The sequence below is a fragment of the Amblyomma maculatum genome, chromosome 6, assembly GCF_055883805.1.
Source record: "Amblyomma maculatum isolate TAMU_Amacu chromosome 6, ASM5588380v1, whole genome shotgun sequence".
NCBI classification, from domain to species: domain Eukaryota; kingdom Metazoa; phylum Arthropoda; class Arachnida; order Ixodida; family Ixodidae; genus Amblyomma; species Amblyomma maculatum.
In genome coordinates this window covers 4,813,260-4,838,298 of record NC_139349.1, presented here as the reverse complement: position 1 = coordinate 4,838,298, position 25,039 = coordinate 4,813,260, and the positions used below count along the sequence as shown (strand labels likewise).

The window sequence follows — 25,039 nt, the reverse complement described above, 5'->3', positions numbered from 1 at the left end:
TTGGGTAGAGCTTGGGAACGGCGAGGAGGTAAATTTCGATTCTTCTGCAAAGATACGCTATGTTGGTTCCGGCAAGTGGATTTCCTTCTCAGAAACCCAAGGGTACGTGCGCGCCACGAATACTGCTCCCAACATTGTCTCTTGCCGGCAATTGCCACTCTTTCCTGCATTCACGGGAAATCCTTTAATGGCCGTAATCCTCATGCTCCTTTCTTGTCCTGTACGTCAGCCGACGTGTCACTCAGATCGTCTCCTTTGCACAATAGGCATTCCTCACTTGACAATAGCGCCTCTCGACGGAAAGGGGGAACAGTTGAACAAAAGCACTTCCGGCTATTTCTCACAGGGCGACGTTTCTTTGCATTCTTCTTGACGTTCCCTTGACAGGGCCAACTTGGCAGTTGTAGGGTCACGACAAAGCAAAGCATGCTCACACAAAAAGATTCATGTGAACACGCTCACTTAGAGCCCGTTGCACCAACAGCACGTATCAATACCATGCCCACAGGCGCACAATAGTGCGCGCAAGCGCGGACCATGCGCGGTCACAACCCTTACAAAAATGGTCGTGAACAGTCTTTAGAATCTGTATTAACACCTTATTGACTCTATCAATATTGTACGTACTTTTAATCTGTATGAACATGTGTAAATACGAAGTTCATACACTGTTACTTTTGTGTATTTAAATCAGTTCATATAAAGTTTGTACATAGCAAGTTGTTAGGTGAATATACTTCTCTGTATATACTCCTATCAATATACAGCAGGGGCGTAGCCAGGGCTCTGTTTCGATGTCAGAAACCCTTCCGAAAGTTTTTGAACTCCTTCTTTCGGCCTTTTTTGCAATTTTTTTATCGATGCCGTATAACGCCCTCGAAAATTATTTCTGGTTATACCACTCATACACAGCTATTAAAATATACTGAAGCAATTTAGCATGTCAGAAAAAATGTTCAGATCGAAAGTATATAGTATTAACTGACCGAGTGAATGCTATTCATTGCAACTCATATTTGAATTACATTTTTTATTATGAATAGCATCTGTTAAAAAGAAATGGAAATGGAAAATTGATACGATCAATTTGCATGAATTATAGATAAAACTTATAAGGTTATAATTTGAAAATTTAACTGGTTACAATTTCGCTCTTTCTTCATCGCGCATTTCTTAGTCAAGCGTCCGCTCTTGTTGAGGACGCACTGAGTCCTTTTATCAAGCTCGCTCGCACAATTAAATACAAAAACATCCCAAATGGAAGGTAAACGCACCGCGCCGCCGACTTTACAGTGGAGAATGCGCGCTGTGGGTGTTGTCGGGTTACATCACGCGATGCTGAGACGCACGCCCTGGACTCTCGGATCCACGTAGCTTATCCCTCAGAAGCTATATGGGCGAAACTTTAGAATTATATATTGGCATACACACAATGATTGGGTATATGCACATGTACAGTAAGCTACCGAACGAGCCCCCCCCCCCCCCTCTTCTCCGCTTTCCTTCTCACGCGCCGAAATTACTGGAAAATGGAGGGTGCATTTCCCTGGCAAGGACCAAATTTTCATCCGAAAAAAAAAAATGAATTTGTATTTTTTTTTCTTTATCGACCCGATCGTGTTTAGAAGTGTGCTCCCAGACGCATCCGAGCCACCCCGCTGTGCATAGCATACGCTCCTGTCCACCACTTATGAAAACAAATCGGCGCCCGCCGCCATTTTCTCTCGCCGCGCTCAGTATGTTAGCCATTGTCTTATTCTCTTATTCACTTCTGCGCCGCCGCTCCCGTAAAGGCAGCGGCCATATCTTAGCCCATCTGTTCCTGACCGCGCGCATCGTATGTTTCGCTCGCGGAGGTTATCCGACACCACCCAGCAGCCTTTGGACATGTGCGTCAATCGAGCGAGCGCTCTACAGGTTCTGCTTTTGTTTATGTTTTTGCTGGAGGTGGTGTCTGGGTGAGGTGCGAGCTTAGGGCAAGGGTAGGGTAAGGAAGCGCGCTAATGGTAAGGGAAGAGGGGGGGGGGGGGAAGAGAAGGCGCGGCGGCTGGGGAGGGCGGGGGGGGCGGCGAACTAACACACACAACGGCACAGAATGCGCCAGCAGAAACACGCATATTCGCTCGCAGCCTTTGCATAGCGTTCATGCAGCCTCGTGAACTATATCAGCGCGCAACCTGCGGTCCGCGGCACCGACCTCTGTAAATCAATTAAGCGCCCTTACGGCACAATTAACACGCACTTGACCCGAACCACGGAATATCGACCAGCTGTAGCTGAACATATTCATCCTTCCGCTGTGATCCATTGGGAACGTTATGCTAGTTCTAGTTGCAACCACCCTCTCGAGAGGTTGGCTGGAAGCTGTCCTTCAAATCCAATGCGCGGGAAGGATGCAAGGAGGCGCTTGGCCATCAGAGCGCGGCTTCGAGCTGGAGGAGGGGGGGCGTCTAGCCGCCCTGCGAGCAAAGCACACAGCAGTGCGCACGCACGCACGCATTCTTTTTTTTTTCCTAGAAGTGCGGGAGGTATGAAATGAGAAGCGGGCAGGCTAGCCAACGTAGACAGCGCGCGGTATCAAACCTGTGACGGCTTCATTTACGCGCCCTTCAATCAATCAATCAATCAATCAATCAATCAATTTTTTGTTTTCAAATCCAGAGGATGGGGGGGGGGGGGAGGGAGGGGACACCTCAGCGAGAAAGCAGTTGCACACTGCTTAAGAGTGCCGAGGACCCTCGCAAACATCAGCAGGTGACAGCTCAACAGGAAGCTAGTTTACATGGAACACATTACAGGCATAAACACAGGCATAAACATTGCAGACATTACAGAGATGAACAGCAGCAAAAGCAAAAAAGGAAAGAAAAGGAAAACAGATATGTGTTCACCGAATAACAGCGCAATTTCACGGTATTACCGCAGTGATGTCATCAATACAGCAAAAAAGATGGGTTTAAAGTTTCACAAAATATTCACAGAGCAAAGTTGTCTCCGAGTAACAGTAACGAAATCAGCAATCAGTTTTTAGTGTTTATTTAGCACAAATGTATGATGCTCTCAGTCTTGAGAGCTATTTCTTTTTCGCCTCTGCAAAGCTGCATGTGTGCGAGCGCGCGTGCGTGCAAATAACTCATGCGCAGGCACTCAATATGTGCGGCTCCGCATACGGTAAGAACTCAAGTTTTCATTACAATGAAGGAAGCAAACACACGATCGCTGAAGTGGGCTCGCCACTCCGAGTCTCTGCGTCGCCTCGAATACCAGCTACCCCACAAAACCACCGGAAGAAAAAGAACGAACGCACAAGATAGCGAACGCACAGAACTGACGCTCGCTCGGCGTTCCACTAATCCCGCCTTTCGTCTGAGCAGCGCGGCGCGACAGCGCGACTGGAAAAAAAAAAAAAAAGAAAGCGAACTCCACAAGACACGTGATGGAGCAGCGCGGCGTGGCAGCGCGACTGGAAAAAAAAAAAGAAAGAAAGAAAGCGAACTCCACAAAACACGTGATGCAGCTTCATGTGTCACGTGATTGCGCACGACTGAGAGGCGGCGTTTGGCTGTGTGGCGACGTCGAGCGTGGAAAATAGTTCTTTCTGCCAGAAATCTTCAATGTAAGTTGACAAACTTTTTCATTCCTTTCTTATAAACGCTTTGCGCATACTCGCTCAAAATTTTTTGTTTCAGAAGTGAGCAGTTTTTACATTACAAGTGTTTACCCATTTTTTACTTTGCTGCATACAGCACGCCCAATGCTCTAGGAATATTTTTCATTGTTTAGCGTTTTTATCACCTAGTTAGGTTTTAAAAAGTGATCCTCGATTGTCCGCGGCCTCTTTCCGATCATTTTGCAACATAGTTCAGATCTTTAAGGCGTTTTTTTGCGGAGTTATTACTAATTCTTCAAAGGTAAACAACCGCTTGGCCTCGCAGCCATAACCGTCAAATTTCAAATATTGAGAGAGGCCTTGTACTGCGTAAAAGCTATGTAGACGTATAAAACCTGTCATTTTTAAATTCCATCTGATGTGTGCGATCGCACGCTACCTATCTGTTTTATTTATAGCGTTTCTTCGTTGAGCTATTTGCACATGGAGCCGGTAATTCGAGGTTAAAGCGCTAACCGCATGACGCGGCGACATGCCGCGCGACGGGCTGAGGGCCGCCAAAGCATTGCCGCTCGTCGCCGTCGCTCGGTTTCTGGGTTTTTAGAAAATTTCGCGTGTCGCCCGGAAGCAGCTCGCGAGGCAGCCAATCGCAGAGGGCTTTAGGGTGCTCAACTTTCGTTCTGGCTTTCTTTTTATTGCGTGTAAAGTTAGTTTTCCTAGTCCGGTTTGGGCGAAGAACCTGGTGCCTTCACGCGCTCACTTCGTCTGATCCGTGTATATATATGAGTGCATCGAGATAATTCAGTAAAAGCTTGGAAGGGTAATAAAAGAAAGAAAAAGGTTAGCGTGGCTTGATATTGTTAATTTCCGAAAGGAGCAGGAGAAAGTCGCTGCTTGCAATGCAAGTCGGCATCGCAGTGTATAGTAACGCACCGCTGCCCTGTGACCCTTTAAAATACGATGCGTTACAAGAAATTTCATCAGTGTTTTATCGTACTTCATGCTGTTTAGTGTTGAAAATGCGATATAGCGTGATTGCATTCCCCTTGACCGAATGACGAGGCGGCGGTAACAGAGCAACGCTGAAAACGCGCTTCTGTCGCTGAGCGCCGTCGCTCCGTGCGGTATGCACCAGCGACAACGACAGGCGTTGCGACGGATCGCTAGGGGTTGTCGCCTCATGCGGTTACCGCTTTATTGGAACAGTCCATAAGCAACGACTTTCCGCGTAAAATTAGGTTTTTAAGCTTTCCTTTAGAGTAAGCACAGATTGGGGGGGGGGGGGGGGGTGATATATAATTTTATTTATAACAATTCGCAGACTTCAACGCAGTAATAGTTATATTTATATCCTTAGTGGGTCAGTACGTATTATTTTAGTACAGGCCCAGTGTTCTTTTTCTTTTTTTTTTAAAGGAGGCGTGGCAAGTTATGTGGGTCAAGCTAACAATTGGCTGTGAATTAAGCGATTAGAGCTTTCAAACTTAGTCTTCTGTTTTGTTTAATTTCTAAGAACCTTTAAGCTTCACAGAGAAACAGCATATTTTGAAAAGTGAATTTCAACTATGGAAGTTCTTCGTTTATTAATGTTTGACATTGCTGACAAGGGTCAGAATTGAAACAGATGATAGGATCGAGTTTTTTGGTAACTTATGGCATGTGACCTAGAGCTGCTAGGAATTCATTTTCTGAGACAGCTTTTCTTTAGGAGTGTAGGGAAAGTAATGGTATGTTATGGGTTTTGAGAAGCATGGATTTAATGAAGTCTTTCTTTTACTGCATTTACGGCTTGTTTGGCAATAATGCTTGCAGTCCAGCTGATGCAATTGTATTGTCACACTGCTTTTGCAGCAGATTTCATCTGCCATCGAGGGAGTGCTGCCTGAATATGAAGCAGACAGCGTCATGAATCTGTTGAGGCAGTTTATTCTATCAGCCATGGGTGCCCTGCCCTAAAGCATCCTTCCTGTAAAGGAGACATTGAATTGGTAGGTATCACATGCTCGTGTTTTTTGCATTCATGTGTTTGCTTTATAACTGTATAATTTTTACTGGTTCATGCTTTGCATTTATTGTTTTCTTTTGAGAGTATAAAGGGCGGATGTGTAACAGGCTTCATTAAAGCAAAGCTTGAAACCAGCTCGGTGTTGTTAAATCATTCTTGCTGTGTATTTAGCGCGACTGACATGTTGGTGAATCTTGCTCACAGTCTGCACTAAAGAAAAGTTTTCATGGCCTCTTCAGAGCTTTAAAACAGGAGATATACTTGGCTGTTTTATGGAAGTAGTACCTACTATTTCTAGTTGAGGCAAAATTGAGTAAACCTGTGTTTTAATAGCTCAGTGACAAACATGGTGTCATAATATAGCTGACTGCACTGTGCATATGTGTGCATGTTCATGCTGACATTCAGTTACTGTTTATTTAGACTGCCTCAGCATATGTACACATACAGTGATGTTTCACTTGAACAAAGTTCAAGGGACCTTAGGAAAAAGTTTGTTGAAATGAAATTTCATTGGACTGAAATAAATGCGTGGAAGATTGTTTCCATTAGCTTCAAGAAATGTTCAGTTCAGTCGTGTCCGACTCTTCGTGACCCTATGGACCATGTCACGCCACGCTTTCCGGTCTCTCACTATCTTCCTAACGTCACATAACTTCATCTGCAGTGCCTCGAGGATACCATCTAACCATCGCGTTCGCTGCCTACCCCTTCTCCAGCGACCCTCAACCTTTCCCAACATCAAATCTTTCTCCAGCAACTCCTCTCTTCTCATCAGATGACCAAAGTAGCTGAGCTTTAACTTTAGAATTTGACCCTCCAATAAGCAGTCAGGGTTTATGGTCGACAATATCGACTGATTTGATCTTCTGGCAGTCCAAGGAACTCTCAAGAGTCTTCGCCAGCACCACAATTCAAACGCGTCAATTCTTCGGCGGTCAGCCTTTTTCACAGTCCAACTCTCGCATCCATACATCACAACTGGAAAGACCATAGCACGAGTTATACGGATCTTGGTTGGCAGACTAATGTCTCTGCTCTTTACTAGGCGGTCAAGGCTAACCATTGCTCTCTTGCCCAGAAGCAGGCGTCTCCTAATTTCATGGCTACAGTCTCCTTCCGAGGTAATCTTGGAGCCCAAGAAGAGAAAATTTGTCACAGATTTTTAGGTTGTTCAAATCTTATCTGAGCCCATTTATTTGTCACTGCGCTGATTTGCAAGTGAAGAATCCGTAACCTTTCGCAGCACTTTTGAAAGGACTACAGTGGTTTTGAACTCGATTACTGTGCAAGCTCCTGAGAATCTTGCCTATCACAACGGCCTTCTGAGGAGACAAGGCTTTCATTTTCTCCAAGCAGATCATGGTTAACCAAAATGCACATATTTGCAATTCTTGGAGCTAAAGGGCCTGGTAGGGCTGAAGATCTGGCTTTGACTGGCTATGACTGTACAGCTAATTAAGCGTGCAGACAGCTATGGATTCATCTGGTTAAAAGCTAGTTTAGGCAGCCAATTCACTTTACAGCTAAATAACGGCCACTTTTCTTCACGCGATAATGAAGAGTGGTTCTTAACATAAAAATATGCTACAAGGAGTGCAGACTGTGCTTTTTTAAGCGCTCAGTATGACTTTGAAGACACAGGATAGCACCGCGGAAAATGTTCGTTGAACTGAAATGAGCAATAACTGAAGTTTGTTAAAATGAAGTGCGTTTGCATAGTGTTCAATAGAGCTTCAGGGGGGGGGGGGGGGATTTAATAAAGTTCGTACAACTGAATACATCGTCGAAGTGACGTTCGTTCAAGTGGTATTCTGCTTTTCTGTGACTAAATGAGAACATTTACTTTGCTCAAAGCAACATATACACAAATATTTACTTTCTTGCTAGTCACCAAGATTTGCAATTAACTTCCGAACTCATTTTATTCACAACCTAAATAAATGCATCGTTAACCCTAGAGCCAAATAGTTACTAGCAATAACAAAAGTAATATGTTGATATTTATCTGTTGGAGAACATTTTCTGTTTGTTTTGTGTGTTTTTGAGTTCTGCAAACATGAGGGGGCTTGTTACAGAAGGGGTGGGCTGCAAGACGAAGGGAAGTATCAGTGTGGCGGCCCTTTTGTGTTTATCAAATAATAATGCATTCTAACATGTAAAGCGAATGCCTTTACAACCTGCTAAAAAATCTTTTTAAATTGCATGTTTGGGTTCTGCCTGGATAAACATAGATGGCAGAGAGAGATCTTTCTGCCATGGGGTGTGATCTGTATTTTGTGCAGAAAGCCAGAGGCTGTCGAACATGTGTTATTGTTGATTGGGTTTTGGGGGGGCAATATCCTACAGTGAACTTTGCTCAAAGGTGTCCCTTTAAACCCCCATGGAATTTGGTTCTCAGGTGTTGAAAATTACAACAGTGTTCTGTTAAGATATGATAAGGCTATTAAGCTTGCATAGCGCATGGAAGCGCCGAATGGCTGTTCGCCATGCTGATCTTTATTATCAGACCTATCCAAGAGTATAATGAGGGTTTTGTCCAACAGATGATGTTTTGAAAGCTCAGCCATGTGTACCTGTGTTTATCAATGTATTTGAAAAAGTGGTCAGTTTGAATGCGATAATTAGAGGTATTGTACCTAAGCTAGCTCTCGGCCAGCCTGTAGTGTTTGTGAAAAGGCAAATGTGACAAGAAGGGTGTTTTGCTAGAGCTTTTAAGGCTCTTAAATCTGTGCAGCTCTCCTTTAGTACATGCATTGTCTCCTGTACATGGCTAGTTAAATGATTTCTGTTCATTTTATTACAAAAAGTCATTTTAAATCTTTAGATAAGCTTGCTCACCTCTATTGTTTGCATTGTGTTCACGCATGCTATAGCTGGAAATGATGCAGTATTAGTTACAAGTAAATAAATAAAAGGAGCAGCAACTACATTTCATTCGTCCGCACATTTTTAAGAGAAACATACATGGGCTCATTAGATTTTAGTGTTATTTGCAACTGTGTTTGATAGTGAAAGATCTTCCTGTCATTGCATAGAAATCTTTCAGAAACCTCTGAGATAGTTTGATACCTGGTGATGTGGAGGTTAACTTCCCAGACAGTAATGTATTCCTATAGTTCATACTGCACCAGCCAAAAGATGAGACACAGCAAAGAGGAGGACAGGACAAGGCTGGACTATCAACTGAATGTTATTGATAAGAAGAAAACAACGAAGACTCCTTCCGAAAAGCTCGCGCACAACCTAACCGGTGGAATGGCAGGAAATTGGGAAGATGATGAAGAAGAAAATTCAAAGCCAATTCCAAGTCAAGGCCTAACTAACGACTTTTCTAATAGATAAAATTCCTTACAATGAAGGCTAACCGACGCCTTAGCCACACACTTGTCCTCGGCTTTAGCAATGTAAAATGCTTCAACCAACTGTGCAGAGTTGATTACCATTGCTGTAAACTACACCCGTATTATTGAAGTCAGGTGCACAAAGGGACGGACGGGTCATGCTTCGACTTACACTCTCGGGATTGCACATGTAGCGCAAGATTAGAACTCGCCTTCCCTCCCAGAGAATTGGAGTGCTCCGTCAGGTGCACATTTAGACATCTGCCTGTCTGCCCGTTGTATTTACAGCGAGAAACAAGATAGGAGCCTTGTGCGCTAGAGTTAGAAAGGGGCTCGACAGTGTACCTCGTGATAGTTTTCGTTGTGCAGTGTCACCTAAGAAAAAGTTCACCACCTGCAGAAAGAATGTGGTCTACCACGTTCCGCTGAATTGTGGCCGGTGCTACTACGGGCAGACAGGCAGATGTCTAAATGTGCGCCTGACGGAGCACTCCAATTCTCTGGGAGGGAAGGCGAGTTCTAATCTTGCGCTACATGTGCAATCCCGAGAGTGTAAGTCGGAGCATGACCCGTCCCTTTGTGCGCCTGACTTCAATAATACGGGTGTAGTTTACAGCAATGGTAATCAACTCTGCAGAGAGTTCGTTGAAGCATTTTACATTGCTAAAGCCGAGGACAAGTGTGTGGCTAAGGCGTCTGTTAGCCTTCATTGTAAGGAACTTCATCTATTAGAAAAGTCGTTAGTTAGGCCTTGACTTGGAATTGGCTTTGAATTTTCTTCTTCATCTTCTTCCCAATTTCCTGCCATTCCACCGGTTGGGTTGTGCGCGAGCTTTTCGGAAGAAGTCTTCGTTGTTTTCTTCTTATCAATAACATTCAGTTGATAGTCCAGCCTTGTCCTGTCCTCCTATTTGCTGTGTCTCGTCTTTTGGCTGGGGAAGTATGAACCCATACCAACGTGCCCAGTCGTCAACCTTGTTGTATTCCTATAGTACCGTATGCATGCACAATAGATAAACGTAACCCCTTGCATATATCACTGAATCTTCCACTCTAGAAGATAATTTTGTGTACAAGCATTTTACTGTAGTTTGCCTCTGTGGAGCATTGTATTTCTAAATCTGTGCTTCTCTTTTTATGCTGTTACTCAGCAACATATGAAGTATTCCTTGTCTGTTTCTGTTACTTGTGCATTTGACTTTTCCTTTTATTATTTGAAATAACTTTCTTCCTGCTGTTCTGACTAGTGTTTTCGTATGCATATGCAGTCCTCTTGATGCTTCATTGAGCCATATCTGGAGACTCCCTGTTGCCGTGGTCTGTGCCGACAAGTGAAAACTAGGCAACCTGACTTCCGGGACAAGTAGCAGTGGGATGTAGCTGCATGGTTTCTTCAGCATCCATGTGGATTTCTTATAAAAGACAGGTATTTCTCCTATATTTGACTTTCATATGTGATCAAGATTTTACCTTGGTGACAAGCTCTTGAAGGAAAGGATGGACATTTATGGCACTTAATTTCTTACTCTCGGGAATACACTATTACGACTTGTTAACTGCATATGTAGCAAAAATTATGTGTGACTGCATATTCCAGCAGTAAGCTGCATGATTTTTTAAGGATGAATTAATTTTGCTCCTATTGTCGGTAGCCTACTATTGACGAGCCAAAGCAGGCAATATTAGGTACCAAAAAGTGATTATGCGGGGCCGGGTGGGTTTTAATGAGACAAGCTCTCCACGTTTTAAGCCTTTGTACAGGGCCAACGTGTCTCCCTGAATGTGTCTGGGACACATGCAAGTCTTGTATCCTCAAAAGGACCTTGTCTAAATTTAAATAAAAGTAGCACCAACCTATTTTGAGTACGACCAGTTCAGCAGTAAGCTCAAAATTGAAGCAAAAAGGCATTCATGTCCTGTGCGATGTCAGTGCACGTTAAAGAGCCCCAGCTCGTCAAACGCTCTGAACTCCTCCCCTACAGCATCTCTCATAGCCTGGGTTGCTTTGGGATGTTAAACCACATAAACCAAACCAGTCATTTTTTACCACCCCATATGACTTGTCTTTCCACATATCTCCAAAAGATAGTGCCTACATAAGACTTGCCACTATTCCTGAGATTACCTAGATTAATATGTATTTATGTATTTTATGATTATGTAATTTTCCTCAGTGGAGCATTGCGTTTTCAATTCTGGGCTTTTCATGCTGTCACTCAGCAACCATATGAAATACTCCTCCTATGTTTCTTTTACTTGTGCAGTTGACTTCTCCTTTATTATTCAAAAAATCTTTCTTCCTGCTGTTCTGACTAGTGTTCTCATATGTACATGCAGTCCTCTTGTTGCTTCATTCGACCATATCTGGAGACACCCTGTTGCCGTGGTCTGTGCCGACAAGTAACAAGGCAACCTGACTTCCTGGACAAGTAGCAGTGGTACGTAGCAGCATCCATGTGGACTTCTTATAAAAGAAAGGTATTCTAAATTTTGCTTTCATATGTGATAAAGATTTTACCTTGGTGACAAGCTCTTGAAAGGAAAAGATGGGCATGAGTGGCACTTTCTTATTTTCTTACTCTCTGGGAATACACTATTGAGACTTGTTACCTGCATATGTAGCAAAAAGTATGTGTGACTGCATATTGTAGGCTAACTATAATATACTTCTTCCCTATTATCGCTCTTGTATCCCCTAGGTGCTTGGTGTAGCTGGTCTCCTTCAGTAATTACTTATGTGTGTGTGTCATCTGCTATGGCAAACATAGCCATCACTCAGGAAAAATGGGAGCAAACAGGCATAGTGGCATCACTTGCTGGTAGCATGCACCAAAATGTATGTATACATACTGATACGTTGCCGCTCAACATGTGTATTTGCTTGATGCAGCAAATGGCAGAGGAGAGAGTATCTGATGACCAAGCATACTGGCGTGTAAATTTCACTCCTTTGTTTCCTGGGCCCCTATTGTGATAAACTAATGTCGAATGATATAGAGGATCAAAAGGAATACAACTAAACACAGCAATAGTCTCTATCTCCTGAGGGTGTTTTGCAGGTACTAGTTTGTACAGAAAGTGGTTGGAAACCAGTTAGCATATTTTGAGGAAAAACAGGCATCTGAGTGAAGAGAGATGTGTGTGATGCTAGCACAAAGCGTGCGAAATTGGCAGAAAAATTTTGAGCATGTATATTTCTTTTCTAGGTGACACCATGATAAATTTTGATATGGCTGGTACATCAAACACACAATGTCGTTGCCGTCGGAAACGAAGTGTTTCTGTGTCAAGGGTTTGTGCAATAAAAGAAGGTATGAATTTGCATCTGTTTCTTTCGCCACTCACTTTTCACGAAATATTACATGCATGTGAATAGTGAGTAAACTACACATTATTATTGGACACTTGAAATATAGTTAGCATAACACAAGGTATTAATACTTTGTATGAACACGATTCTTTAAAATAACGGTGGCCAATTATCGGAACACAGTCGTTACAGTGTCCATGTACGCTATCAATAGGCTAATCATAGGAGGTATAAATACGTTCTATGTAAATACATTCTATTCAATCACGGTGGCCAATTGTCGGAAGGGAGATCATACATAGATCATACGTGTTCTAAAGACTTTCTTTTGATGGTCGATAGCTTCTATGATCATATTGTCTAAAGACATTGCATAAAGTGATCATAGACATTTTTGTAAGGGAACATCACATATTTATTGGAAGCCACTTATGGGCCAAGAAAGGCTTTCGCGTGAAAAGAAAGTTGCGTGATTGGCCTAGCTAGGCACTTTTGGTGGCTTAAAAGCATGGAGGTTCAAAGCCAAATTTATTTTCTCAAAATGAAAAAAGCGTGAAAAGAATGCGCTAACGGACAGCGAGTGCGAGAGAGGGGGAGAGAGCGAGCATCTACGGCGTTTGTTGACGCCGGCATCGCTGAAACACGATCTGTGGTGGTACTGCAGGACGAGGCTGCAGTGCAAACCGTCTCGTGTGTCAGACGAGCGAGTGGCGCGGTAACGAAAGAAGCAGAATTCCTATTAGCGGCAGGCATAGCAGCGCCTACCAGTTTTCACAATGCCCCGCCGCGGTGATGTAGGGGGTAAGATGCCCGACTACTGTGCCGGGGTACCAGAGTTCGAACCCAACCGCCGTCGGCTGTGTTTCGATGGAAGAGAAATCAAGAGGCGTCCTCTGTGCTGTGCGATGTCATTGCACGTTAGATTCCTAGGTGGCCTAAATTACTCAGCGCTCCCGTACGGCTCCTCTTTCTCTCTTTCCACTTTCGCTCCTACCTTCCTCTCTTCCCTTACGGCGTGGTTCAGGTATCCACAGGAGCCGTCCGTGTGCTGTGCGATGTCAGCGCACGTTAATGATCCCCAGGTAGTCGAAATTACTCCGCAGCCCTTCGCTAAGGCTCCTCTTTAAGACGTAAGACGTCCGACAACTGTCCGGAATACCCGGGTTCGAACCCGACCTCGGCGGCTGCGTCTCGATGGAGGCGAAGCGAAGAGGCGTCCGTGTGCAGCGCACGTTAAAGATCCCCAGGTGGTCGAAATTTCCGAAGTCCTCCACTACGGCGTCTCTCATAGCCTCAGTCGCTTTGGGACGTTAAACCCCACAAACCAAACCAAAATTCAAAGCAGACAAGAAGAGGTTATATGGAGAAATTTGTAGGCAGGGGTTTTTCCCAACCCACTCGCACTAAGCAGATGGTATCCGGTGATAGAGGACCCGCGGTGCAAACACTGTAACGAAATTGCAGGTATGATACAGATGGTGTGGACATGCCCTAGATACAACGAACCAGACAGGAATATGGGGTCGAGGGAGGCTTTAATGATCAGCCAGAGCAAAAAAGTCCCAACAAAAATAATCCATCTGACCCTGGACACCGCAGAATCCCAAGGAATTCCAGCCTGCTGAAAGGGAAGGAATCTTTTCCTTGATGGGTGTTAATAAAGCTATTCATCATCATCACCATCCTAAATCAGGATACACCTTTCTCTCATGTCTTGTTTGCAGGGAGAGATCCAGCGTGTTTGACTACACTCCTGCCGAAACACTGATGAAGCGACTCTTCAGGGCATGCGTTTATATGGCCCTATAGCGGTGGCGCCGAATACAAAGACAAATATCTTATGTTACAGCCAAATGTCGATTGAAAATGTTGCTTCCACAAAAGCAGCAGGCAAACTGAATAACTACAGCCGCTGCGCGTCTGCTCCCTCACTTCTTCCTAAATGCGCGACGGTGCTGAAAGAAAAAAAAACGGAATAAGAATTGAAAAGGAGGCTGATGATTGTAGCGTGGCTTTTTTAAAGATGTGCACGGTTTAGACGATCGAGGGACACAATTGTGTTGCGACCCTTGCAGTGCAGCATTTATGTTTTGAAGCTCCGCCGAACGACGCGATGGGATCCCGTATAGGGCTCTTGAAGTTGGCGGCGGCCAACGTCCACGCCTAAGAGACCGTAGGTGCTGTCTTTCAAATCGCGGAAGACAACGGTCGACTTGCACTGGCGAATGCGTGTCGGAAGGGCTGAAACACCGCGCAGAAGGGCAGTTGGCTGTTTAACGTAAGGAATTCTGGGACAGACGAGGCTCTTGGCAGGGGGCATACGAAATGGGCTGGTAGACTCAACGATGTGCCATAGACGAGACGAGAAGCACATTCGAGGTCTTCCTTGCCGGGCGGACGAATTCTGAAAGGACGACTGGTAAAGCTCAGCTCTCCGGGAGGCCATATCAGTTGACGGTGAAGCCTCTCGATCAAACCGTTGGCTTGCATATGGTAAGCTGCAGATTTTAGTTTGTGATGCTGAGAAGCTAAGTCAAACAAGCGAAATGTGTGGACTCGAATTAGCGGCCTCCGTCGCTTATGGCCTGATGATGATGATGATAACAATTTGATTTTTGTGGGTTTCATGGAGGTTAAGGTTAATTCTGTATAGATTTATCACTGTATGGTTTCTGTGTGGATTATCTGTATGGACACGTCTTTTGTGGGCTCTGCTGCTGTCTGTGTGAAAAACGGGGGGGGGGCGAAAGCTTGTCAAGCTGCTGTTCAGCAGCTTTTTCTTTGATCTCCCCATGTTTTCGAAAAACATGAAAATAAACAGTATGAAATGTGGATTTAATAGCCGATTGGAACGTCTAGCGCTGGCAGTAATCCGGGCACAGCAGGATCAGAATACCAGCCGCAGGGCACAGCTTCAGCGCGAGAGAGATGGGCGCCGGAGACCAGCGATGGTGACGGCGATGCCACAGCGTTGTTTCTTCTTCGTTTTCTTTACATTTCCCCCGCGTGAAGAAGTCGCCATCCTGGCGACTCATGGAGAAGAGACAACCAGAGGGTTGTAATACGGCTTGAGGCGGCTAACAGGGACAACCTCACTGCCGCGGCGGCGGTGGACGGAAGAAGGGGTGACTGGCTCGATGACGTAGTTAACAGGGGATGTGCGTTCCAAGCCACGATAAGGTCCGTGGTATTTCGTTTCTAGTTTGCTGGTGGCAGGAACACATAGCCAAACGAAGCTGTCGGCCAGGAACGTCGGAGTAGGGGTATCGCTATCATGCTGATCTTTGCGATAGCCTTGAGTGCTGGAGGTAAACGTGCGAGCTAGCTGACGGCATTCCTCAGCCTTCTGTACAATATCGGACAAAGCACTGTACTCAGAGGCATCTGGGTGGTATGGCAAAATTGTGTCCAGAGTGCAAGATGGTTCACGGCCGTATAAGAGAAAGAAGGGCGGAAAACCAGTTGTTGCTTGGGTGGCAGTGTTGTACGCGAATGTTACGAATGGCAGTACCTGGTCCCAGTTGGAGCTCCCAGATTCAGATTTAACATACATTGCGAGCATGTCCCCAAGCGTACGGTTGAAACGCTCCGTGAGGCCGTTGGTTTGCGGGTGGTACGCGGTTGTAGCCCGATGTATCGATTTGCAAGAGGACAGGAGCTCTTGGACTACTTCGGAAAGAAAGACACGACCTCTATCCCTGAGTAGCTCGCGCGGGGCGCCTTGTCGAAGAATGAAGTGGTGCAGAAGAAAATGGGCTACCTCTCGGGCTGTCGCCGCGGGAAGTGCAGCAGTCTCCGCATAACGGGTCAGGTGGTCGACGGCGGCGATGACCCATCGATTACCGGCGGCACTGCATGGTAGCGGACCATAGAGGTCGATTCCCACGCGATCAAACGGGCGAGCTGGACACGGTAAAGGCTGGAGAGGACCAGCGGGGTGGCGAGAAATCTTGCGTTGTTGACAGGCGGTACAAGAGCGAATGTAACGACGTACGAAATTGTACATTCCCCGCCAGTAATACCTCTGACGAATTCGATCATAGGTTTTCAGGACGCCGGCATGAGCGCTTTGCGGGTCAGTGTGATGGTGGGCACAAACCTCGGAGCGGAGGTGGCGCGGAATGACAAGAAGCCATTTTCTGCCGTCCGAGTTGCAGTTCTTTCGGTAGAGCAGGCCGTCCCGAATGGTAAAATGGGAGGCCTGTCGGCGGAGTGCCCGAGGATGCATAGCCGCAGAAGTAGTGCCAAGGACATCTAGCAGGTTAGAAACCCAAGGATCTTGTCGTTGCTCGAAAGGCATATCCTCAATGGTGAGTGCTGACAAGGAGGCTTGAGAAGGGGATGATGAGTTAGGCGAACGCACCGGTGACCGAGAAAGAGCATCGGCGTCAGAGTGCTTGCGGCCAGAGCGGTACACTACACGGATGTCGTATTCCTGAAGCCTGAGGGCCCAGCGCCCGAGACGGCCAGACGGATCTTTGAGAGACGCGAGCCAGCAGAGAGCGTGATGATCTGTAACTACCTTGAAGGAGTGGCCATATAAGTAAGGGCGGAACTTCGTTATAGTCCACCCGATTGCTAAGCACTCCTTTTCGGTAACGGAGTAGTTGGACTCGGCTTTGGTAAGAGCACGACTTGCGTAGGCGACAACGTATTCGGAGAAGCCAGGCTTGCGCTGGGCGAGGACGGCGCCGAGGCCGACACCACTGGCATCGGTGTGAAGTTCTGTAGGTGCAGTAGGGTCGTAATGGCGAAGGATTGGCGGTGACGTCAGAACATTGCGCAGTGTCGCGAATGCATCATCGCAGGCTGGCGACCAAGAGGAGAGGTTAGGGGTGCCTTTCAAGAGCTGTGTAAGGGGGGCTATGATGGTTGCGAAATTGCGAACAAAACAACGAAAGTACGAGCAGAGGCCCACGAAGCTTCGCAGTTGTTTCAAAGTGGTCGGTTTCGGAAAGTCAGCAACGGCGCGGAGCTTATCAGGATCAGGCAGTACTCCATTTTGCACACAACATGTCCGAGTATTGTGAGCTAGCGGGCACCGAAGCGGCACGTTTTGAGGTTCAGTTGAAGACCGGCGCGGGTTAGGCAGATGAAGACCTGGCGAAGTCGAGTCAGATGGGTCGGGAAATCGGTTGTAAAGACGACGATATCATCGAGGTAGCATAAACAGATGTTCCATTTCAGGCCACGCAGTACAGTGTCCATCATTCTTTCAAATGTGGCTGGGGCGTTACAGTCCGAACGGCATAACATTAAATTCGTATAGTCCGTCTGGAGTAATAAAGGCGGTCTCAGCGCGATGCTCCTCTGCCAGGGGCACCTGCCAATATCCAGAGCGCAAATCAAGTGAGGAAAAGAATTCTGCGCCTTGCAAGCAGTCTAGGGCGTCGTCGATTCGTGGGAGGGGATACACATCACGACGAGTAATTTTGTTGAGGCGGCGATAATCAACACAAAATTGTATGGAGCCATCCTTCTTCTTGACTAGGACCACAGGAGACGACCACGGGCTACTGGATTCTCTAATTACTCCGCGTTGCAGCATGTCATCGACTTGTTGGGCAATAACACGGCGCTCAGTCGGGGACACCCGATACGGCCGCTGATGGAGAGGTGGGTGAGCGCCAGTGTCAATGAGGTGAGAAACAGTCGTCGTGCGGCCCAAGGAAGATTGCGGGATGTCGAAGGAGGAGCGGAATTGGTGTAGAAGGTCAAGAAGTTGCTCGCTGTGGCGCGGCTCTAGAGCGCTGTCCACAGAATGCTCAAAAAGGTCCCGCTGTAGCGGATCTGAAGCCACACGAGTTGGAGTCAAGGCGTCAACTTGGCAAACAGGGAACGACACATCATCAAAGGCGAACAGAAGGTCCACGGGCTCGATGCGGCCGAGGCACTCCCCTTCGATCAACATAAAGGGAGACGCAAGAGGATTGGCTACCAGAAGTGTGCAAGCGCCGTTGTTCATGTCAAGGACGGCAAACGGCAGCGGTAAGTGGCGGCGGCGACCGACAACGTTAGAGGGCACAAATGGGACTGTCGCGGCGGTGGTAAAAGGGGCAGTGAGGGGAACCAGAACAGCGCTAACGGGTGGGATGGTTGTGTCATGAGCTACGAGGAGTTTGGCTGCAAAACGAGGACACGACTCGTGGAGCAGGGCATCAGACTTGGTTCAATGAGCTCTACTTGAGGATTGGCGCAGTCAATGATAGCATGATGATGGGACAGGAAATCCCAGTCGAGAATGACGTCATGAGAACATGTGGGGAGAACGACGAATTCGATGATGTACAAGGATGCAAAAATGACGACGCGAGCAGTGCAGACAGCTGTCGGCTGTATACTGTGAGCGGATGCGGTACGAAGCGATAGTCCCTCGTGGGGCGTAGTCACTTCTTGGAGGGAGCGGCAGAGTTTTTGGCTGATAACTGATACAGCGGCACTGGTGTCGACGAGCGCAAGAGTATAAACACCTTCCACGATGACAGCAGTAACATTCGCGGGATTAAGACGAGGACTTTGAAATTCTGTCGAATACGCAGTTCGTGCCTCGCGAACTGCGGCGGTTAGGTTTCCGGCTGAGTAGCGGGTCGTCGGCGCATTGGCGAAAAGGAGCGGCGACGTGGTGATGGCGAACGACGAGGCAGGAAGTCCGGAGGATCGGGGGATGCTGTTGGAGGACCCGATGGAACGGGGAACTGGGGGGCCAAATAATGTCGCGCAGGCCGTGCAGCAAAGGCCATATTTATTCGGCGCCGGCAGTAGCGTGTAGTGTGTCCAGGGATGCCGCAGTGGTAGCAAATAGGCCTGTTGTCTGAAGTGTGCCATGGAGATGGTGTCTGGCGCAAGGAGAGAGCAAAAGCTGTTGGTGCCGAACGGACAGGGGGCGAAGCATAGGCATATGTTGGCTCAGGAGGTGGACTTGAAGTAACTTCGGCATACGTGCGACGCAATACCTGAGGAGGAGCCGGCGCAAATGCTGGAGCGTAGCTCAGTGGCGCAACGCCGAGCGATGAAATTGTGGGCGTGAGGAACGGCATTGAGGGTGCGACAGGAGCTGATTGAGGAGAAGAATTAGGGACGACTTCAGATACATGTTGCTGGATTGCGCGGCGAAGCTCCGGAACAAGGCCAGTTGATGTCGACTCCTTAATATATGGCTGCAGAGACAGTTGTCGCGCGACCTCCTGACGTACAAAAGCCTTGATGTCTTCAGAGAGGCTAGATGACTCCCTCTCCGCGGCTAGTTCAGCAAGTGATGCTTGAGACTGGCGAATCAAAACACGCTCCTTGCGGAGTTCGTTGTAGCTTTGACAGAGGTCGTAGATTTCCTTGACCGTAGTGGGGCCTTTGGCGACGAGCATGTTGAAAGCGCCGTCATCAACTCCTGCGAGGACATGACGTATTTTAACGGCCTCGGTCATGGTCGGATCAACGCGGCGACACAAATCAACAATGTCCTCAATGTAACTGGTGAACGTTTCACCGGGCAGCTGTAGTCGCGATCGAAGACGCTGTTCCGCGCGGAGTTTTCGGACGGTGGGGCGGCCAAAGACATCAGAAAATTTGGTCTTGAAATGTGCCCAGGTGGTAAAGTCCGACTCTTGGTTTCGAAACCACAGATTAGCGACGTCGCTCAAGTAAAAGATAACATTATTGAGCTTACGATTGTCGCCCCAGTTATTGTGACGGCTGACCCGTTCGTAAGTGGACAGCCAATCGTCGACGTCGTCATCGCTTCTTCCACTGAAGGTAGCGGGGTCCCGTTGACGAAGGGCACCTGTGCAGGTGACTGGCGGATGTAGCTGCGACGAAGTAGGCTCCGTCATTGGGGTAGTCAACGTTCTGCTGCGAAGCTCCAGGGCGAGATGGGTACAGAGAACCTCAGCTTGACCTCCACCAAGTGAAACGTGGATTTAATAGTCGATTGGATCGTCTAGCGCTGGCAGTAATTCGGGCACAGCAGGATCGGAATACCAGCCGCGGGGCACAGCTTCAGCGCGAGAGAGATGGGTGCCGGAGACCAGCGATGGTGATGGCGATGCCACAGCGTCGTTTCTTCTTCGTCTTCTTTACAAGTATCTTATCTTATCTTATTTTTCCACCAGATAAGGAGGCCCCCAATTCCCGCCCCCGGCACGCAGGCCTAAGGGACGGGAGCAGAGACCTCCGCGATCAGAAGCAGGCAAAGAGGTCTTGGCTCTTCGCGGCTTCTTCCGCCAGGCAGATGGCTTGTAGCTGTGGAGCAGGGACCTCGTTCCACAGCAGGGCTTCCCAGGCTTCTCTACAATTTATATTTGTTTTAGCCCCTGGGGAGCTAGTACATTCCCAGATTATATGGTCGAGGGTCCCTCTCTCCCCACAGTGCTTGCATTTATCGTTTCTCCTATCGTCCATTTGGACATAATATGCCCAGACCGGGTTTACAAAGTTCCCAGCTTGCAGGCGCCGCCATGCGACTGCCTTCCTATTGTTTAGACTTTTATCCGGTGGTGGCACCAGTCTCCTGCTCAACCTGTAATTTTGTAGAATTTCCGTATAATTTTGCAGACGCTCGTCCATGTTCCGGCAATCGGGCGGCTCCACAGTTATCCGGAAGTAGAGAGCTCGGGCTAACTCGTGGGCCGCTTCGTTACCAGGAACGGACGTGTGTGCAGGGGTCCAAATTAGGTGAATTTTCCTGTTTAGTCGTCTACTGGCCAGAATCCTTACCAAGATACTTTGTTGGGCGAGTTGGTACTTATTCATTATTAATATAGACAGCGCGAACTCGAAGACAAAGGACAAGATAAAAGAAAGCCACTGTACAAGCGCTTGTACTGTGGCTTTCTTTTATCCTTTGTCTTCGTATTCGCGCTAATTATACCAGAATCCTTGCCGCTTCCGGCGAGACCCTACCCTTTCCAAAACTCCAAATAGCCGTTTTGCTGGCGCTGATTATGAAACGGACTTGCGTTTCGACGCAAGCGAGCGCTATTGCAACTTCTTCAGCCGTTGCGGCGTTGCGGCTTCTAGTGGTGGCGGCTGATACCAGGGCACCTCGGCCGTCAACCACCGAGGCGACCGCCGCCCCCGTTTTGCCACTTGCCGCATCCACGTACGCAACCGACTTGCTGTCCATCGTATCGAAGCGTCTGATTAGTGCTTCTGCTCTCTTCTCCCTCCTCTCTGTGTTGAATATGGGATGCATATTACGAGGGAGGGGGGGAATGATTAGATTTTCTCGGCAGTCCTGTGGGATACTTGAGTTTTCTCGTAGTCCCCTATCTGTCTGCAAGCCCATTTCCAGTATAGTTCTGCCCGTGGTCGTTCGACTTAATCTTTCTAGCTGCGAAACTCTGACAGCCTCCGCTTTTCCTTCCCAGCTATTGTGCACTCCCATAGAAAGGAGCTTCTCTGTGGATGTGGTAATTGGTAAGTCCAGGGCCCTCTTTATGTACCGTCGAATGAGAGAGTCTAACATCTTCTCCTCCGACCTGATATTTAAGAACGGCGTGGCATAGCTCACGCGACTTATTACGTAAGCTTGGATGAGTTTAAGCAAGCTTCTTTCCTTCAGGCCTCGTCCTTTCAATGCGATTCTTCTAAATATTCCAATGGCTTGTGTGGCGAATTCCTCCAGCTTTCTGATTGCTACATCATTATATCCAATTTCCTGAATGAATAGTCCTAAGATTTTGATTTGATCTACCTTTGGAACTGGTTTTTCTTCTACATTAATGTCAAATTCCCAGCTACGCTTGCATCGGAGTAACTTTGGGTTATAGACGAATAATTATGATCTTTGCGGCGAGCATGATAGACCCCTACTGGCAGCGTAGTCTACGACAGTGTCCGCCGCCGCCTGCAGGCGCTCCTCAATGCTCGCATCACTACCCTGGTTAAGCCAGAGATTGATGTCATCCGCATAAATACTGAAATTTAGCCCCTTTATGCTCCTCAGAGCTTCTGGGAGGCCCCTCATCGCCCTGCGGTGTCCTCCTGCTCCCTTGAGTGAGCTTATTAATGATATCTTTAAGCTCCCCAACTTCTTTCCTTAATTTATTGATCTCCTCGTCCTTCTTAGCATTTGCCTGGGAAGCCCCACTCTCAAAGCTTACATTTTTACGGTTCCTGCTCAGGCTCTGCTTCTTAGTCCACGGGTTCTCCGGGTCCCTGGAACTCGATCTCCAGCTGCGTCTTGAGTCAGAACGCCCCCTGGAGCGGGAACTCGACCGGCGGCGCAGCTGTCGCCCTTCGGTAGTCTCCTCCAGCCTCGGGAAGGAGTCGTTTCTGGCGCGAAAGTCCTCGTTTCCACGCTTGACCTTGGAACGACCTCAGTGAATTTGCTCGACGATCGCTTCGACTTGCTGTTGCTGCTGCTGTTGCATGTTGACCTTGCGTTCCGATTTCCTCTTCTTCACCTCGTATGGAACGCGGTAGAGTTCTCGACATTTTTTTGTCACCAAGCGGCTGTCCTTTAACGCACAGTTGACACTTGCACTCACAGAAATGGTCTTGTGGTGGTTTTTCCATGCCACAGCCACGGCATTTCACATTTTCGGGGTCCGGGCAGACGTCTCCGCGGTGTCCGGGCCTGCCGCAGGCGTTGCAAACTTCAAACTTCTTCCGGTAGAGAACGCAGCGTTGCGCCACGGGCGTGAGTCTCACCCACCGCGGCACCTCTTTGTCTTCAAACAGTATTAAAACTGTCCTCGAGTTTCTTCCAAGTCTTCGCACCCCCATGACCGGAGGATTCCCGTAGACTTGCAGCCTTTTCAAAATATCTTCGTCCGAGAAGGACAAAGGGACTTCATGTATGACGCCTTTCCCGCGATCTTCTGGCATAGCGATGTACGTAGTCAGTTCGATTTTTTCCCCTTCAAACGCGAGGAGCTTCAAGTCAGCGTACTTTCTCTTCCTATCCGCGCTTACGGTGGCGACAAGAATGGAATGTTGCTTCACATTCAATGAGATGACATCTTCCCCGGCCGCGTCTGGGCTCACGCCAGCCGCCCTAATTATTCGTAAGCCAAATACGCACTTCCGTATTTCATCAGACGTACGATACCGCCGCGCGGTCTCATGAATATTTCCTCGGCGCCGTCCGGAATACGGGCAAATTGCCTTTCAATCGACTTTGCCGCCATCTTCCTGCCTGCGAGCTTCTCGGCGGCCCGCTGGCGTTACATATTGCGTGCCTCGTCGTTCACTAGGGCAGCCACTTTCCCTTTCTTCTTACTAACGTACTATTGTCCCAGCACGTTCAATTCTTCTGGATCTACCTCCGTACCTTGCACGGTCTCTCTCATGGTTAAGGCAGTCTCCGAGCGGAGCTTCCGCCGCCGGTGGCTTTTCACCGCTAGGCCTAATCTCAGGCTTAGCTCGTGGCTCGTCGAACACATCACAGTCCCAAAAATCGTAACGAGACGAGGAAGGCCCACCTTATAAGAATTGATATCCTCCGCATCCGTTCGTCGAATATCCAAAATACGCCGAATCCAACTTGTGCTCGAGCGGCCGTAGTCGATGGAGACCATCGAACGCCTCGGTGATGGCCTATGCTGGCGATCAACGTAGAAACGAGAACGAAGGCAACCGTTTCAGCGGTGATGCCCGGTATAGGAGTTGCGTCGAGCAAGCGCGTGAAACGATCAATTGTGGTGATTATATCACGGTAATCATGCGATGATGGCAATGGTCCAACCACGTCTATATGAACTGAAAAACGAGAGTGCGCCAGCTTGTAATTTCCCAGAGAGGTAGTAGTGCGAGGCTGAATCTGCACTATTGGCAGACAAACCGCAATCGAGTTCAATTGCGATCGGCAGCGTTAAGGCCAGGGCAAACAAAACGCTCCGCAACGAGGTGCGGAGAGGCATGGATATCAGAATGCGAAAGGCGGTGAAGGTCGTTGAAAAGGATGTGGCGTAAAGGTACAGTAATATAAGGGGGTGTGAGTGCACTGACAGGGTTTACGTGCCAAATAATGTCGACGCCAGAATCAACGCCAGAACAATGTAGAGAGCGTAGGTGCAAGGATGATGAACGTGATGAAAAGAGTGCTTGACTTTCTTCATCCTGCTGCTGATAACGAGCAAGATCCGGAAGGAGCTGGTCAGGCAGAAACACGGCTAAGAGTCTCAGCGGAAATATTATGGGCATCCGCGATATGCCGGATGTCGGTACAAAGTTCCTTCAGGAAAGAAAAATGGGGAATTTCTCGGGATGAGTGGCGATGGTCTTGGATGACCAGGAAACGCTCATGAGTGGTTTGTGATCCGTGATGATCAAACAATTTCGACCTTCCGGTGTTTTACGACAAGGTACGCCGCGAGCAGCTCGCGGCCGAAAGCATTGTACTGCTATTCTGATGATGAGAGCGTCTTAAGATAAAAGCCCAAGCGAACACCATTCGCCGTCAGAAAATTGCTAACGGGCGTCCCAAACGGCTGAACCTGAAGCATCGACCGTGAAGCTCGTGGGTCTATCGTGCGCCGGATGAATGAGAAGGGTGGGAGAGGCGAGGCGGTCCTTGAGTGAACAGGCCGCACCCGTTCCCGTGAGAGCGAGTGCTTGTGGTTTGGGTGGCCGAGTAAACTTTCCAGGAATAAAACTCCTGTAGTAGTTGGTGAGGCCAAGGAAACGCCAGAGCTGACGTAGTGAGTCCGAGCGGGGCATATGCGCGATTACATTAGACTTGTCTGGAAGTGGTTGGCTACCGTTAGGCGTCTTCGAGATGAAACTTGTCTGGAAGCATTTGGCTACCGTTGGCGTCTTCCAGATGCCCGATT

The 25,039-nt window shown here is 47.8% G+C and overlaps 1 long non-coding RNA gene across 1 annotated transcript; it reads left to right on the top strand.

The window, feature by feature from the left end:
• Positions 1 to 3,495: 3,495 nt before the first annotated feature.
• Positions 3,496 to 12,281, top strand: LOC146184961 (uncharacterized). Its single transcript, XR_014707954.1, has 5 exons — positions 3,496 to 3,616; positions 5,462 to 5,598; positions 10,228 to 10,385; positions 11,297 to 11,437; positions 12,166 to 12,281. It is a non-coding gene; the product is annotated as an uncharacterized LOC146184961 (long non-coding RNA).
• The last annotated feature ends 12,758 nt before the right edge of the window (positions 12,282 to 25,039 follow it).